Source organism: Desmodus rotundus, chromosome 2 (assembly GCF_022682495.2).
Source record: "Desmodus rotundus isolate HL8 chromosome 2, HLdesRot8A.1, whole genome shotgun sequence".
NCBI classification, from domain to species: domain Eukaryota; kingdom Metazoa; phylum Chordata; class Mammalia; order Chiroptera; family Phyllostomidae; genus Desmodus; species Desmodus rotundus.
In genome coordinates this window covers 207,474,562-207,491,413 of record NC_071388.1, presented here as the reverse complement: position 1 = coordinate 207,491,413, position 16,852 = coordinate 207,474,562, and the positions used below count along the sequence as shown (strand labels likewise).

General features: G+C 52.2%; 1 long non-coding RNA gene across 1 annotated transcript; it reads right to left on the bottom strand.

The window, feature by feature from the left end:
- Positions 1–1,025: 1,025 nt before the first annotated feature.
- On the bottom strand, positions 1,026–13,704 carry LOC123480153 (uncharacterized). The gene is made up of 5 exons (XR_006656039.2): positions 13,580–13,704; positions 11,833–12,688; positions 10,982–11,141; positions 1,627–1,713; positions 1,026–1,479 (listed from the first exon to the last, which is right to left on the bottom strand). It is a non-coding gene; the product is annotated as an uncharacterized lncRNA (long non-coding RNA).
- Positions 13,705–16,852: the final 3,148 nt, after the last annotated feature.

Below are 16,852 nucleotides of genomic sequence, written 5' to 3'. Positions count from 1 at the left end.
AACTGTATGTCCATCAGGGTTACGTGAAGACTGGCATGGACTCGGCCAGCACAGTGAGGAGCACCCACCCCATGTTCTGCGCATCTGTGACGTCCAGGTGGTGTCTGTGATCTGGAGCCGCGGCAGTCACCTGGCATGTCAAGGCCGTGCCACCTCCGGGTGGAGTCCCTCCCCTTGCAGCCACAGCTCTCTCCCTGGACCCTGGGGTGAAGAGCCCACATGCTGGCGACTCCTTTCCAACCCTCCTCACTGAACTCCCACTCCAGAACTCTGGGGAGAGCAACACCGCGACGCCGGTTTGTGAAGCGGAGCCACCTTTCATAGTGGACCTGGACCACTGGCTACTCTGCTGGCATCGGGTGACTTGGCACAACCCCTCAGGAGGGTAGTAAAAGTCCTAAGAGCCTTGGAGTCTTTTACAGAGTAATTTCCCTCTAGGGAGTGGCCAGAGGAAGTAAGCCAAGATCAGAGAAAGCTCTGGCACAGAAATCCCCATTGTGTCTGTAGAACTTGGAAGCAGCCTCATGTTCAGTGTTGGGGGGATGGTTAAGGAAATTATGCCTCATTTACTTACAGAAGTGTTACACAGCCATTAAGCTTGATCATTATGCAGCTTATGTAAGCCACAAACATGCTTGCTAAGTGAAACAAGTACCATTCGAATTGCATGAACTCAATGGCTGCAGACCTGAAGAAGGTCAATGTATGGGCAGAGACTGGAAGTAAATGAACAAAAAAGAATAACTTTTGTGTTCAGGTGGTAAAATCATGAGTAAATTTTCTTCCTTAAAAAAAAAGCTTTCAGCCCTGGCTGGTGTGGCTCAGTGGATTGAATGCCGGCCTGCAAACCAAAGGGTTGCCGGTTGGATTCCCAGTCAGGGCACATGCCTGGGTTGTGGGCCAGGTCCCCAGTATGGAGCATGCAAGAAACAAGCTCACATCAATGTTTCTCTCCCTCTCTTCCTCTCTTCCCCCCTCTCTAAAAATAAATAAATAAAATCTTAAAAAAAAACCCTTCCATTTATTTTGTATACTGTCTTCATAGCAATATAATACAAACGTTTCTTTTAAACACAATTGAACCCGAACTTGGGGTACAGGTCTTGTGCAAAAATAAGTGATTTTAATGCTGCTACTTGCTAGAGAAATAAACATGGAGAAGCGTAAGCCTCCCTGGACGGATGTTTAAAAAGCAGGCAGTCCAGACCACGCTTAGAAAGCCCTTCTAATGTCCAGGATGACAGACACAATGGCTTTGAAATAAATGGCGACCGTTAGAGATAATGTGTTGGTGTGAGGTCACACTCACCTGGCAGCAGAGCTGCCCCTTGTGCTCTAACTGTCGCTCACACTGAGGTTCATGCAGTGGCATTCTGAACATGCGTTTTCTACAGGAAAACACAGTCCGCCTCGCGGCGTCCCCGACACCTGCTGCAGGGGTGAGCAGACCCCACCCACATCTGGGGGGTGGGGGCAGGGCTGTTGGGAGAATGGACACAGGTAACAATGGAGGGGGAGGGCAGAGAGGCCACATGCAGTAGGCTGAAGGAGAGTCAAAGATGTCCACCCTCACCGTGACTAGCTACTATTGTTTGGACACTCCGGCTAACTCGGGGAGGTACTCACCAGAAACGGAAGATGTTGAGGAGGAGGCAATGTGACCATCACGTAAGGACACTAGGTGATCACCTCCCTAGAACATCCAAGAGGCAGCTGACAAATGTAAAAGGGAATAAGAGATGAACTAAGTGACTTGACTAAAAACAAAACAAAAAAGGAAGGCATATTTTCCATACCACCAACAACCAATTACGAGTTATCAAAAAACCCGTTTCACAATGGGGGAAGGAGAGACAAGTAAGACATTCAAACTTTACCGCAAACAGGTGTGATCTGGATCGTGAAAATTAATAAAGGCAGCCTCAATAGAATCGGACTCCGGAGGGCCAGGGGAGAGTGCAGTCGCCCTCCCCACTGCTTATCAATCACCCCGAACATGGAAAGACGGGATTTTGCATCTCCAACAGGAAGGGGTAATATCTACCATCTCTGCAGGAGGAAGGAAGACTTTCCTCTTGCCCAGCAACAAGCCCAGATGATGGAAAACACCACAGCTCAGTCCATGAGAAACCATCATCACCTTGAACTCTTTCCTCCAATGAAGTTTTTTCTTTTGCTAATAACTTCCTCACCCCACGCTATTTTCTATAAAAGTCTTCCATTTTGTATAACTCTTCAGAGTGTCTCTCTGCTCGCTAATGAAATGCTGCCTGATTTGGAATCATTTAATAAACCCAATTAGATCTTTCAATGTATTCAGCTGATTTTTTAAAGTAATTTTTAAAAAAGATTTTGGAATTCCAGCCAAGATGGAAGCATAGGTAGAAACCCTTCATTTCCTCACACAACCAAAAGGAAGATAACAACCAATCTAAAATCAATGAACAACCAGAAGTGCCAGAAAATCAAACTGCGTGGAGCTCTGACAACCGAGGAATTAAAGAAACAGTTAAACAGAACAACCAGAGGGGAAGAACCCACAGTGAGGCAGCAGACCGTGCAGGTGGGGCTGGCTGAACGGGAAACTGAGACTCAGAGCTGACTGTGGACTACGGCAGGGGTGGCCACGGAGGGAGAAACCCAGTCTCACACAAGAGTCCACTGGAAAGTGGGCCAGAGAGGAGCAGGTGAGCTGCACTGTTCCCTCTCTGGCCCCTCCCCCCAGGCAGCAGCACAGCGCAGCAAGGAGGGTTGCCCCACCCCGGCGAATCCCTATGGCCCATCCCCTTGACACTTCACAGGTGAGCAGAGACAAAGAAATATGGCCCAAATGAAAGAACAGAGCAAAACTCCAGAAGGAGAGCTAAGTGATGAGGACATAGCCAACCTATCTGATGGAGAATTTAAAGCTCTGGTAACCGAAATGCTCACAGAACTAGACTTCCGGCCAAGATGGAGGTGCAGGTAGACACACGGTGCCTCCTTGCACAACCAAAAGAAGGACAACAATAATTTAAAAACAAAAAACAGCCAGAACTCACAGAAAATCGAACTGTATGGAAGTCCGACGACCAAAGTCGTCGAGATAAAGAAGAAACCTTCATCCAGACCGGTGGGAGGGGCGGAGCTGGGCAGCCAGGCGGAGAGGACTCGCAGTGGGGCAGTGGCTGGCAGACCCAGTGAGATGGCGGATTGAGGAGCGGGGTGGGCAAAGCTGCAGCTGGCCAGCGAGGCAGCAGCTGGTGGACCAGGTGACAGACGTGCAACCCAGAGTTCCAGCGCGGGGAAATAAAGCCTCAAACCTCTGATTGAAAACACCAGTGGGGTTGAGGCGGCAGCAGGAGAAACTCCCAGCCTCACAGGAGAGCTCATTGGAGAGACCCACAGGGGCCTAGAGCGTGCACAAGCCCACCCACTTGGGAATCAGCACCGGAAGGGCCAGTTTGATTGTGGGTAATGGAGGGAGTGACTGAAATCTGGCAGAGAGTGGAGCATTGCTCCCTCTCAGCCCCTCCCCCACATACAGCATCACAGCGCAGTAACCAGCATTACCCTGCCCGGGTGAACACCTAGGGCTCCGCCTCTTTACGTAACAGGTGAGCCAAGACAAAAAAAAAAAAAAGGCCCAAATGACAGAACAGATCAAAGCTCCAGAGAAAATACAACTAAGCGACGAAGAGATAGCCAACCTATCAGATGCACAGTTCAAAACACTGGTAATCAGGAAGCTCACAGAATTGGTTGAATTTGGTCGCAAACTAGATGAAAAAATAAAGGCTATGCTAAGAGAAACAAAGGAAAATGTACAGGGAACCAATAGTGATGAGAAGGAAACTGGGACTCAAATCAATGGTGTGGACCAGAAGGAAGAAAGAAACATCCAACCAGAAAAGAATGAAGAAACAAGAACTTGGAAAAATGAGGAGAGGCTTAGGAACCTCCAGGACACCTTGAAACGTTCCAACATCTGAATTATAGGGGTGTCAGAAGGAGAAGAGGAAAAACAAAAAATTGAAAACTTATTGGAACAAATAATGAAGGAGAACTTCCCTAATTTGGCAAAGGAAATAGAGTTCCAGGAAGTCCAGGAAGCTCAGAGCGTCCCAAAGAAGCTGGCCCCAAGGAGGAACACACCAAGGCACATCATAATTACATTAGCCAAGATTAAAGAGAAGGAGAGAATCTTAGAAGCAGCAAGAGAAAAGGACACACTTACGTACAAAGGAGTTCCCATTAGACTGTCAGCTGATTTCTCAAAAGAGACCTTGTAGGCAAGAAGGCTAGAAAGAAGTATTCCAAGTCATGAAAGGCAAGGACCTACATCCAAGACTGCTCTATCCAGCAAAGCTATCATTTAGAATGGAAGGGCAGATAAAGTGCTTCTCAGATAAGGTCAAGTTCAAGGAGTTCATCTTCACCAAGCCCTTATTATATGAAATGTTAAAGGCACTTATCTAGGAAAAAGAAGATAAAAAATATGAACAGTAAAGTGACAACAAACTCACAACTTATCAACAAATGAACCTAAAAGAAAAGAAACACAATGAAAACAAAAACTAAGCAAACTACCAGAACAGGAACAGAATCAGAGAAATGGAGATCACATGGAGGGATTTCAATGGGGAGGGGGGAAGGGAGGAATGGGGGGAAAGGTACTGGGAAGAAGAAGCATAATTGGTAGGCATGAAATAGACGGGGAGAGGTCAAAATGGTATAGGAAACAGAACTCGGAGAACTTATATGTACAACCCATGGACATGAACTAAGTGGGGGGGGGGGGAATCCTGGAGGGTGGGGGTGGTGCAGGGTGGAGGGGGGATAAAGGGGAAGAAATTGGGAGAACTGTAATAGCATAATCAGTAAAATATACTTAAAAAAGATATTATTTATTCACTTTCAGAGAGAGGGGAAGGGAGGGAGAAAGGGAGAGAAGCATCAATGTGTGGTTGCCTCTCATGCGCCCCCTGCTGGGGACCTGGCCCACAACCCAGGTACATGCCCTGGAATTCAACCAGCGACCTTTGGTTTGCAGGCCGGCATTCAATCCACCGAGCCACACCAGCCAGGGCTCAGTTGAATTATTTTTTCTCACAGGATGAAGGAAATTACAAACTTTATGTCTCTCAAAATGTACATGGCAGTCCTGGCTGGGTGGCTCAGTTGGTTGGAGCATCATCCTATACACCAGAAGTTTGTGGGTTCGATCCCTGGTCAAGGCATATACCTAGGTTGTGGGTTCAGTCCCCAGTCAAGGTGCATACAGGAGGCAACCAATTGATGTTTCTCTCACTCCCTTCCTCTCTCTGTAAAATCAATAAACATGTCCTCGGGGGAGGACTAAAAAAATGTACACGCAGATGTGCTTGGAGCTCATATCACGTGAAGGAAGACCTGAAAACCAGCTGGCAGGGGAGAGTGAGACCTGAGCTCAGGAGGGCCCCAGGCTAGTCCCGAGGATGGCCCAGAGGCCGCAGGGGATGGCAGGAGGGGAACAGGTGAAGATGTCACCCTGTCACTGCTGTGCTGCCTTCGGCAGCAACAGCTTGGAAGCCACTTCAACCTCCCCCACAGCGCACTGGGGAAAGACAGGATGGGCCCAGGGAACACCGTCACCCCTCCGGCGTGAAAAAGTGCTGTCGACTTTAAAAGTAAAAGCCAGTTATTTTACCAGCCTAATGGATTTAGGTGGGAACAGCAAAGACATGCAATTCAGAACGAGCTAGAGCAAAAGCTATCAGCAAGTCCGATAAAAAAAAAGAGAGGAACCTTATTGTGTGGAGACAAAGGAGGAAGTTGGCAGAGGTTGGTTTGATCAAAAAGCCCACTGGGGTATGGAGCAGGGAGATGACACCGTGTCATTGGCTGAGTTGCCGGGGACAGCAGGCGTCTTGCAGGAGATGTGACATTCTTATGTTGCCTGTATGTTGCCGGTAGTGGATGATTCTTTCCTGTTGACAATTCTGTTGGGGTCCACGGTTGACAATTCTTCCTGTAACTGACTGGGAGCGCCCCCTTCTGGCCCCCTGGCCCCATTTCAGTGTGGTTTCCCTTCATTCATTTTCACCATGCCCGTAGGATACCAGAAAATGGGAAAACGAGCGGCGAGCTGGCAGGACTAGCATAATGGCGCGTGCGTGATAACAGTCTGTTCAGGTAGCGAAGCAAATGCTCACAGCTGCTGTATCAGTTGGCCAGGGCCGGCAGAACAAAGCCAAGTAGCTAGAGTGGATTAGACAAGGGAGATATGTCGTCCCTGAACTCTGTAGGCTAGAGTCCAAGGTCAGGGTGTGGGCGGAGCCATAAGCACTGTAGGCCCTGATGGAAGGCCCGAAACCTTGTGGAAGAGCTCAGAGTACCTCCCCTGGAGAAGGGAAAATTCCCTAAACGGAACACCAAGCGCTGGCCATAAAGGACAGAAAGTGCTCTGGGGACTGAGTGGCCAGAGGGGAAACAAAGGCAGGGCCCTGGGCATTGCAATCTAGCAGAGAGCTCAATACAGGAGGTGACAAGCAAAGCAAGTAGCCCATTAACACCTCTGAGTATTCAAGCCCACTGAGCCCAAAGGAAGGAGCTCATAAACACCTTTGGGTACACCCCACCCCCAAAGCAGCCACCACCTTTACTCTTCAATCAATATGTAACTTTTCACCCATCCCACAGACTATGTAAGTCCTCAGAACACAGGACTCTGTCTCTTGGCTCTCTGGCCGCTGGCCTCTGGCCAGAGCCCAGCCTTCTGCTGCCCTTACCCTGCTTTGCCCTGAACCTGTGCCTTCCCCTCACCCCTGCCCGGACAAGGCCTGCCCTCTCCCATGAGTACGCATCTCTAACAAACCCTGATGCCCACGAATAGATTGGCTGACGTGTAATTCTTTATGGCATCGGCAGGAAGAACCAGGTCTCTCATGATAACAAAAGGAAACTTTGGACGACGACGTTAAAATTTAGAATTTCTCTTCAAGCACCCTCCTTCAGGCAGTGAAAAGAAAGCCACGGAGTGCGATTTGCAATGCGTATACCCATGAAGCATTCGCCTCCAGAGCCTATAGAGACTCTACACATCAACAAGAAAAGGCGGAAAATGCCAAAGAAATTGCCAAAGAAAATCCAGGCGCAGACTTGGACAGGCAGAGCCCCCAGGAGGTGATTCAAATGGCCAGAAACACAGGAAACCTGCATCCCTCACTGGTCATCAGGGAGAGGCCAGGGAAAACCGACGTGGCGAGGATGGGAAACAGCCAGTGACACCCAGGGTGTGGAGTCTGGGCTGCTCTCAGTCGGCTGGCGGTGGCAAGCACAGGCGCATCAGCTCCGGGGGACCTGCATCAGCTCTTCCGCCCTGAAGGGCGATGTCACGGCAACTGCCCATCCAGGCCCCAGCTGTCTCTGGGCCTGTCTCTGGACTCCCTTCCGTCCCACTGAGCTGTTTGCCTGTCCTTCCACCCAAAGCACCGTGTTCCCCTCATTACAGTTTTACACTAGATCGGCGACGATCTATTATTCTGAAGAACTAGAAAAGGAAGAACAAACACCGCCCACAGTCAGCAGGAGGAAGCACATGACAAAAACTCAAGCAGAATTACACGAAATAGAGAATAAAAAGCCGATACCAAAAAATGCAACAAGAAACTGTCCTTTGAAGAGGTTCATAAAATTGACAAGCCTCTGGCTAGAGCACTAAGGAGAAAGCGAAAAGTGAGAAATGAAGGAGACGTTACCACTCTGCCTGCAGTAAGGGGCCAATATTCAGAACATACAAAGAACTCACACAACCCAACACCAAAAAGCAAACAATGCAATTAAAAAATGGGCAGAGGACCTGAAAAGACATTTCCCCCAAGCAGACATACAGACGGGCTCGGGCGTGTTCTGGGTGGTAGGCCACGGACCCCAGAAGACCTGCAAATGGCCCACAGATGTAAGAAAATTGCTCAGAGTCATTAGCTGTTGGGGAAATGCAAATTAAAGCTACAAGGAGCTACCACCGGACCCTGCCAGAACGGCTGTCATTGCCAAGACAGGTCATAACGAGTGTGGAGAAAAAGGAACCTCATTCACTGCGGGTAGGCATGTAAACCCGGGCGGCCACTGTGGAAAGCAGTGTGGCGGTTCCTCAAAAAGTTAAGAATAAAGTTTCCACAGGATCCAGCAACCCCTCTTCCGGGTCCCTACCCAAAAAACTGGAGAACATGCGCTCGTAAAATGTGTGCACCCCTGTGTTCACTGCAGCCGTATTCACGGTGACCAAGACGTGCTAACGACTGAAGGGTCCTTCAAGGGGCGATTGGATACAGAAGATGTGAGATTTTACACACACACACACACACACACACACACACGAATACAACTCAGCCATAAGGAAGGATGAAACAGTGCCCTTTGCGACCCATGGGTGGGCCCTGAGAATAGCGTGCTAAGCAAAGTAAGTTCAATGAGAAAAGTCACGAACCATGCAGTTTCACTGGTACATGGGGTATAAACCGGAAGCAACAAGTGAGCAACGAGAAACTCACACGCAAACTCACCGACACAGACACCAAGATGGGCGGGGCTGGCAAAGAGTAAAGGGCCAAGTAGATGGCGGTGGAGGGAGGCATGACTTGGGGCGCTCAGCACACAGCACAGTGCAAATGACGGGCTGTAGAATTTCACACCTGAAACCCTTGTCATTGCATTAACCAATGTCACCCTAATCCAATTAATTCAACAGACACAGAGGAGATTCCGCGTGAAGAATGAATGGATTCCAGTAAGAGTGACTATAAAATACAGCAGAGTTCCCTTTGCTACCCTAAGACTGAGAGGAGGGCCCAAGGCAGGAGCACGTGGAAGCGGACCCCTCCCCAAGGCTGGGGCTCGGAGAAGTAGGTGCAGCTCCCTGCACAGCAGATGAGTTTGCTGGTTTCTCCTGGCGGGGGCTGCAGCCACTGAGCTGGCAGGGAACCATCCTCCAGGCCGCCAGCTTCCAGTGCCCAGCCTTGCGGGCACACGGAGGGAATGTGGGCCTGGCGACGATCCTCCAGAGTTGGGCGGGGGTTGGGTGGGGCGGGATGCAACGGGGCAGAAGCAATCAGGGCGTGGGTGCGGGCAGCAGACCTCGAGTGGGTGGTGGGCGTGTCGAGGCCTGTAGGGCAGTCACTGCCAGGCCAGAGTGCAAGGCTGCAGGCCGGGGGCAGAGCCCTACCCCGCATCCTCACCCCCACCCCTCTGAACCCTGATTGCGGCACCGCAGCGGGACAAGAGAGCCCTTTCTCTCGATGTGTGTCCATGGCGCCCTCTGCTGGGAAGGCTCAACATCGCACCCCCTGGGAGGGGAAGGGCTCACGGGAATTCCCTCCAAGGTGCAGAGCAGGTGTTAAAGGGTGAACTTGGAGCGGAGAGGCGATCAGTTTATTACTGGCATCAGGAATAACAACTTTCTAAATACTCTTGTTTACTCGTTCTAACACCTGTGTCAACTCTCCACCAGTTCCAGTCGATGGGCTTTTGTCCTCGTTCTGGGTCAGATGTTCCTGTTTCTTTGCAATCCTGGCTATTGTCGCCTGGATGCCCAACATTGTGAATTTTGCCAGGTCAAGTGGTGGCTCTTCCGGATTCCTCGAATAGCCTTGATCTCTGTTCTGGGGCGCAGTTACTTGGACACAGTTTGCTTCTCCTGGCTCCTGCTTTTAAGAGTTGCTGGTTTGGAGCCAAGTGGGGCTCAGGTTAGAGCTAAGAACTCCCACCGCCTAGCAATGACCTCCCGCCCCAGCCCCAGGGGCTCCATCTGGCGTCCAGCCCCAGCTTGGCTGCTGGGAACGGGCCGATTCCCAGGCTGAGCCCAGCTGCAGGTGCCCTCACACACGTGCTGGTCAGTGCGCCGCTGGGCGCTCTGGCGGGGTGGCCCCCACAGCCCTGCCCCGTGGGCCTGCCGGGGTGGCTCCAAATCTCCTCAGAGCAGGTGCGGCAGTTTGTACCTTGGAATCCACAGTGCCCTCCCCTTGAGTGTGGGGGGACCCATGGCCTGTTCACAGTCACAGAATGTGACTCTGTCACAGTGCGTGTGCCTGGAGCTGTGGGTTACGAACACCCTGGGTGAAGCTAGGAGCCACGTTTGGAAGTTTACCTAGTGAGGACCTATGTGGCCTTGGGCCAGCCACACACTGCACCCCTGAGCCACTGAGCGGAGAGATGGACCCTGCCAACCCTGGACTGAGCTGGGTGCTGTCCCTCCCCAGCTGGGCCTCCAGGTGAGGCAGCAGTCCAGCCGACACCTGGGCTGCTGGCTCGTGAGGCCCTGCGACCTCCGAGGACCCACGAGGCCGTGTCCAGGCCCCGCACCAGAGCAGCGAAGTCTGTTGTTGCAGACGGCCGAGTGTGTGATGGTGGGGGTCCCCTGCACAGAGACGGGTGGCGGGTACGGAGGGAGCACGGGGTGGTTGGAAGGGGAAATGGGGGCTTGTCTGCAGGGGCTGAACATGCTGCTTTGTGTTCAGTTATGTGTTTATTTGAGGGGGCCTCGGGGTGCTGGTGCAGTTGTGGTAGGTGAAGTCCCCACGGGCCACCCTGGGACTCAGGGCCTGGGCCCAGGAACCTGGAGGAGGAGGAAGCAGGGCTGGGACCTGCTTGTGGAAGAGGGTGATTGCTTGGAACATTCTAGGACAACGAACTGTTGAGAAGAAGTTGTGTTTGTCATTTTAACTTTCAGACCCGGTGTGGCTGGGTTAGACATGAAAGGCCCGTCATGGGATGCGTGCCGGGCTCTGGAACACACAGGCATGGAACAGGGCACGGCCGTGCAGAGCCGGATCGGGGAAGGGGGCACTGGCGTCTCCTCCCCAGCGAGGTTCCCAGTGGCCCCCCCCCGGCCCCGGCCTCACTGGCACATTTCCACTTTGACCTTCTAGAAAGTTTCAGCGGACAGGTGGCATCACCTTGCTACATGCTGCCCACTTAACAGAACACTGTGAAGGTCAGTCCATGTCAGCATTCACATACCTACCCTGTTCTTCCTGGGGGCAGCGTGGCCGTCCATCATGTGGGCAGATGTGGGCGCCCTGCCTCGCCCCACCCACGGAATTCACAAATGATCTTCCAGAACAAGCCACTGTTCAAGGTCAAGATTGTCTCAGTTTACACCAGCGAAAGCCATGGATCCTCACCTGAGAAAGGAGAGCAAGCAACCTCAGACACAGCCCCAGCTCGGCCAAACCCAAGCCTACGCAGCCACATCCCGGAAGGGTCCTGCCAGCCAGGCTGAAGTCCCAGTTTGCCCAAGGAGAATAGCAGGTACAGCTCTGATGGTTTGTAAGCAAAGGCTGGTGTGTGTGGATGCCCCAAAGCTCAGAAACAGCTGCTTTGGAGCAAATTTTCTCCTTTCTACACAGAGAAAGATCTGCTTGCTACTTGCAAACGATGCTCTGCTCCATCCCTGCTTGTCCGTCTCCCCAAGCCCAACACACGGCCGTCCAGCAGCCCCTTCCCTGCCCCAGGTGTGGGTGCACCTGTAACCACGGAGTCCCCACCCCTGGGAGTGCCAGAGAAGGCCTGTATTCAGAGCAATATCTCTGTTCTTCAAGGCACCCTTTAGCTTTGGGGATTTGGGTCCCTGGTGTCTCCGCTCATGCCCCCCTACAGAGAGCCCAGGGTGGCTTCTAGTGATCCAGGCTGCCAGGTTGTCCCAGGCTGAGCTCCAAGCTCAGGGCAGGGACCAGGACTCACCATTTTCCTGGGGCTGTGCCACCTGCCCATACTGACTGTGGGTTCAGCAGCCAAGGGGACAGGCTGCTCACTGTGACATCCTGCCCGTCCCGGTGACTTCCCCAAGAACGAGGATCCTTTGTGCAAACCTACCTGATCAGTTTTCGATAGTGTCTCTCCAGAGCCTTTGATGTTTGGCCCACTGTCCTGAGGACCGCCTCCCCAGTCATTTCTGCTGCATTGCATTTGACTTGCGGGCCCGCTGTTTTCATTTGACAATCTATGGGGACAGCAACTCACAGAGGCCGGTGGGAGAGGGGCGGCCACTGCCTTTATCTTTTTTAAAGTAACTGTTTTAAATTTTAGACCAGTTTCAGATTTACAGACAGTTGCAAAGAGAGCTCAGAGATCCATGATTCACCCTATTATTAATGTGCTACATTGTAACATTTGGCACATTTGTTACAGTCAAGGAGCCAATATGGAGACACACTGTTACTAAGCCACCTTTGAACTTTATTCAGATGTCCCTGGGCTTCTCCAAATGTCCTTTTCATATACAGCATTCCATCCAGGAGAGCACGTGACATTCAGTTGTCATTTCCCTGAGGCTCTTCTGGGCTGGGACAGTTTTCCAGACTCAGATAGTCTGTGATGACGTACACAGTTTTGAGAGGGCTGGTCGTGTGTTCCGTAGAACGTCCCTCAGGTTGAATTTGCTTGATGTTTTTATTATGCTTAGACAGAGGCTGTAGTTTGTTGGAAGGAAGACCGCAGAGGGGAAGTGCCACTCTCAACACAGCGTATTAAGAACGCGTATTGGCCTGGCCCAGGGCTCAGGGGGTTGAAGCGTCATCCTGTGCACCAAAGGGTTGCAGGTTCCACCCCTGGTCAGGGCACACACCTGGGTTGTGGGTTTGATCTCCAGTCGGGGTGCGTATAGGAGGCAACTCATTGATGTTTCTCTCGCATCTCTCTCTCTCTCAATCAATCAATCAATCAATATATCCTTGGGTGAGGATTTAAAAAAAGAATACATATTATCATCATTATTTACCGCCAATGATGTTAACCTCTAAACCTGTCAAACCCCTGGCTGAGCTGGGGTTTGCTGGGTTGCTGTACTGTGGAGTCACTTTTATTACACCATTAGTTGTCTTTGCTTTTTCAAGTTAAAAAACTGACATGTAGCCCTAGCCCGTGTGGCTCACTTGGTTGGAGCATCGCCCCATAACCGGAAAGCTGCGGGTTCAATTCCTGGTCAGAGCACATGCCTGGGTTGCGGGTTTGACCCCCGGTCTGGGCATGCACCATCCTAGACAGGAGGCAATCGGTCCATGCCTCTCTCTCGCATCAATGTTTCCCTCTCTCCCTTCCCCTCTTTCTAAAAAGCAAGGAAAAAATGTCCTTGGGTGAGGATAAACATTTAAAAAATGGCATATAATTCATTTAACATAAAATTCACCACTTTAAAGTACCCAATTCAGGTGTTTTTAGTATATTCCCAATTGTGTGCAGTCCTCACCACTGTCAAATTCTACAGCATTTCCATTATTAACCCAAAAAGAAGCCCGCACCTGTTAGCAGTCACTCCCCAGCCCCCCGCTCCCCCCCCCCCCCCCCCCCCCCCCCCCCCGTTCTGAGACTACGTGCCAAAGTGTGTGTTAAAAGTTACCTGAGGGGAGAGAATAGAGCCTTTTTATTTATTTTGTTCTGTTTACCCGGATTTCCTACAGTGACTTCTCCAGTGAAAGAGGTGACTTTGAAATGGCATTGGCATGACAATAAGAGACAGGGGCGGCTGACAGGTTAAATGCCTTCCCACAGAGGACTGGCCGGGCAGGCTACAGCTCACCGCTGCTAACCTCAGTGAGTCAGTTCAATAAATGCTGTTGAGTACCTACTGTGCGCCGGCCACCGTTTCAGGCACTAGGAGTTCCTCTGGCCTTCCTGCACTGCGCTGCGAGCATGCCGTTACTGGGGAGAGCGGAGCCTGCGTTAGCGAGGGCAGCAAGGGCGGGCAGGTGGCAGGCTATGGGAGGAGCGATGGAGTCGCCCAGCGCGGCGGATCCCTCCCGGCGGCCTTTGCCTCACCTGCGCCCCTAGCGGACAGCCGAGCTCCCGGCGCCGGGTTTCTCCCCGTTCCGCTGGCCCCCGGGGGGAGGGCGGAGGGCGGGGCGCTGACTGAGCGGCACCCAGTTTCTCCCTAGACCCCCTTGCCCTTCAGCGAGCCAAGTTTGGACCTAGCCGGTGGCAGCCAGGTGTGCTCCAGGCCGAGACGAGGGGGCAGGGAAGCCACGCCAGGCACTGGGAGCAGCCTGGGTGGGTGTCTGTCCAGCCATTTCCCGGTCCACAAAGCCTTTTCCAGCTGTGCCTGGTCTATGTGGCCAGGACAGGAAAATTAGAAAGCCCGTATCTTTTAAAAATCCCAGGCAGGAACTGAGAAAGTCTCCCTCTAAACCTATCAACAGTAACTCACTCTCCTGTTGACACCGGTTTTGGAAATCATTTTTAAAAATAGCAAATTGGGGAATTGGGGAAAAAGAAAGGCCTGGAAGGGCACTTCCTGCGGACGGCCTTGGTTAGCATGCAGGGCTGCAGCCCTCAGCGTGCAGGAGCTGAGCAAGACACGGTGGGGGGTGCGGGGGGTGTGGGAGGACCCTGGGGGCTGTGGCCCCTGGGTGCTGGACAGGGGACTGAGCCTTACCTCTGGGATACATGCAAATTCCTCCCTTGGGCATGTCTCCCGTGTCCCCGAAGGTTAGGCACAGCCTGTGCGGGTAGGCGGCCACTCTCAGCCTCCTGTGGGCACAGGGGGCTCAAGGGCTGCAGCGAGGCTCACGAGGACCCTGTGAGCCTCACGGATGTGAGTCTCGCTCGGTTCCAGGGAGAGGTGGGATGGAAGAATCAAGAGCTCGGCTGGAGCTGTGCTTGAACTTGCTCAGCTGAGGAGAACCAGAGCCCCCCCGCAGGGCTGCAGCGGCCTGGGGGGGGCTCCCCGAGTTGGGCCCCATCTCATGGCTTCCAAAGGCATCCGTCGTCGTGAGGGTGTTGTGCGGGGGCACCGCGGGGGGCGGAGGTGGCCCAGGAGCGCTTGGGCAGGAAGGGGTAGGGGCCCTGCCGAGGGAAGCCCGCTTGAACGTGCACATACAGCAGGCAGGTGCCGACCACAGCTCCCTCCTCGAACCCCGGCTCCACTGTTTCCTGCCACGTCCAGTTCCAGTACGGTCAACCATGTTGTTTGACAAAGTCCAGACATGGGGGATATGTCTTCAAGGAAGCGTATCCTGGCCTGGAGGACGTGGCATTACTTGGGATTTGCGTGTGATTTTGTTCTTTCTCTTTAATGGAATCTGCATTTTTACTGCTTTAATCATCTGGAACCTCCTGGAAATGATCACCATTCTTAGAATTGACCAGCAGCTGACACAAACAGGATATAATCAGACCAATACGTTTCTAGTCAACAAGCCCCTGAATGTCTAACAGTCGTTAGAGTAACACCCCCTCCTTTACCTTAAATAAGAATATATATCAATTAGACAGCCATAGAAATAAGAAAAGCTGGTTAGCTATTAGGTATACAGAAACAGTTACTATGAAGCTAAAGTTTATAGTACACAGAGAAACATTTTAGACAGAAAAGATAGATAGCTAAGTTAGATATCACAAAGGCCTTATTGCCTCTGCTCAATCTACCGTATACTTTTGCCCTATAAACAATTTCTGAAAATGTCTAATCGTCTGATTTATGACTCTCCTAGTTAAAATAATCTTTGTTCACTATAACAATCTATGGAAACTTTGGTCAAAACAATCTTTGTTTAATATGATTATATCCATGGAAACTCTCATACTTTTCATGGTTACCTTTGTATTGATGTTTCTGCTTAACTGATCATGTTATGCACTTGCAAATGTTAATCTATGCCAAAAAGGAAAATATAAAAATCCATTTGTGCGTGCAATAAACGGAACAGAGCTTCACTGTTCTCTGAGGCGTGATGTCATCTGTCTCCCATCGCCGACGCCTCATAGCACCTTCGGGACCCCCTGGACTCTGCTGCGGCTGGACCGCGGCAGTTTCCCACTCTGCTGGACCCCAGGGGAGCGCACAGGTGAGCCACATAGCCAGGTCTGGGGGGAGGAGGGGCCTGGCTTCACACCCTGACGCCAGCACCCACCTGGAGGACACCTGGGCATGGGGTGTTGCCTCTCTGTGCCTCCATCTTCTTATCTGCAAAATGGACGCGGCCTCCCGGCTGATGAAGGCTGGGAGGGCAGGGGTGAGGTGAGTGAGTGCCTTTTGGTGGCGGCTCCGTACACTTCACTCCTTCCTCATTCTCCCCGGGCCTGGCGCCCTGCGGGTGGCTGGGGGATTTCAGCCCCAGGACACAGGCCCAGGGCAGCCTCCCTGGCCTCCTTTCCCGCTGCACATAAAAAAAAGTTTCCCTTCCTCTTTTCTTAGCCTTTCATTTCTTTGTTCTCTTTCTGGACCGAAAGAGGAAGAAAAGCAAAAAGGAGGAAGATCAGCGTTGGAGAAACACTGGCACCAGGGGAGAAGAGAAACGCCCATTTTTCCAAACAGGAGACCAGATGAAAAGCTTGTGCTGCCAATGCTGGTCAGAACCGGGAACCGAGGTCTTCCCGACTCCTCCGGGTGGGCTCACCTCACCTGCTGCCCCGACGGGAATGTGCGATGCGGCCCCAAGCAGGGTGTTGCGCAGTCTGAGATGTTCTGTGGCGATTGCCTGGCTGCAAGGCCGTCCCCACTGGTTTTCATGGTGTGTGGCAGCCCTTCAGTTCCAGCGCGGCTTCACTTGGTGGCTGGCCAGGCCCACGGCCACCAGGCGGAGTTCAGTGTTGGGGGAGGTGGGCTCGGGTTAGGGCTGAGCTGTGTCCACCCCTTCCCCTCATTCATATGTTGATGCCCCAACCCCCCCCCCCCATCCCTGAGAACGTGGCTGCCTTTGGGGATGGGATCTTTAAAGAGGTCGCTGAGGTTACTGGGGTGGCCCTCATCCCATAGGACTGGCGTCTGCATACGAAGTGACTAGGACACGACACACACAGGGACGGGCATGTGAGGACAAGGGCTGAAGGCGGCTGTGTCCATGCCAAGGAGAGAGGCCTCCGAGGACGCCCTGATCTTGCACGCCAGCCTCCAGGACTG